This window comes from Phoca vitulina, unplaced genomic scaffold (assembly GCF_004348235.1).
Source record: "Phoca vitulina isolate PV1807 unplaced genomic scaffold, GSC_HSeal_1.0 scaffold7, whole genome shotgun sequence".
Taxonomy (NCBI): Eukaryota; Metazoa; Chordata; class Mammalia; order Carnivora; family Phocidae; genus Phoca; species Phoca vitulina.
The window spans coordinates 65,941,738-65,942,956 of NW_022589710.1; the positions used below are offsets into that span (position 1 = coordinate 65,941,738).

Genomic DNA, 1,219 nt, shown 5'->3' on the forward strand with positions numbered 1-1,219 from the left:
TAAAACTCACAGGATCCTGAGTAGCTTCCCATATGAATCTACTCAGAAGGGATCCCTCCAAAACTCAAGAGAACAAGGTTCCTATGAAAGCCTCCCCCCTTCAAGATGAGCTCACAACAAAAAATTACAATCCACAGGAACAAAAAAACCACCCTGAGGTCTAGTAACAATCAAAAGGCATAGCAAATGAGAGAAATTCACCTTAAGAACTAGAAATAAAAGAAAAAAATTTAAAAACTGAGGGTTTTAGAGGGGAGGGGGGTGGGGGGATGAGTTAGCCCGGTGATGGGTATTAAGGAGGGCACATATTGAATGGAGCACTGGGTGTTATACACAAACAAGGAATCATGGAACACTATGTCAAAAACTAATGATGTAATGTATGGTGACTAACATAACATAATAAAATAAAATTTAAAAAAAGAAACTTTAAGCACATGTAAAATCTTCAAAGAGAAATAGGAAAAAATACATACAAAAACAAGATTGAATGTCAAAGCAAAGGCACATCTGAAAAGAACTAAATGGAGATTCTAAAAATGAAAAATACACTCATTAAGGTAGAAAAGATAAATAGGTTAAGTAGAAGAATAGATACATTGAAGCAAAAATATTGAACTCTAAAACAGACATTTGGAAGTCACACAGAATGCAGAAAAAATAAATAAGTGGATAATATGAAAGAGTAATTTAAGATCTGCCTAACAGAAAGGGAGCTCCTGTGCTCACTCTGGCAGCACATAGACTAAAATTAGAATGATACAGAGAAGATTAACATGGCCCCTACACAAGGATGACATGCAAATTCACGAAGTGTTTCATATTTTTAAAAAAAGAAAAAAAGAGTAGCTCCAATATAGTAAGTTGAACTCTCTTTGTAGGTCTAAAATGGTTGACTATCAGCAATTTCATACAGTTTTACCTACAGTGTCTAATATAAGTGGTGGAAAGGAAAACAATAAAGAATGTGGGAGGGGCTCCTGGGTGGCTCAGTCGGTTAAGCATCCCAACTCTTGGTTTCGGCTCAGGTCATGGTGTCGGGGTCTTGAGATCAAGGCCCACATTGGGCTCTACGCTGGGTGAAGAGTTTGCTTGAGATTCTTTCCCCTCCCTCTCCCATCTCCTCTGTTCCTCCCCCTGCTTGCACTCTCTCTCTCTCTCTAAAAATAAATAAAATAAAATCTTAAAAAAAAAAAAAAAAGAATGTAGGAAAGAGACA

At 36.9% G+C, this 1,219-nt stretch overlaps 1 non-coding gene across 1 annotated transcript; it reads left to right on the forward strand.

Annotated features, from left to right (window-relative positions):
* The first annotated feature begins 721 nt into the window (after window positions 1-721).
* LOC116633471 lies at window positions 722-828 on the forward strand. The gene has a single exon (XR_004299734.1). It is a non-coding gene; the product is annotated as a U6 spliceosomal RNA (small nuclear RNA).
* The last annotated feature ends 391 nt before the right edge of the window (window positions 829-1,219 follow it).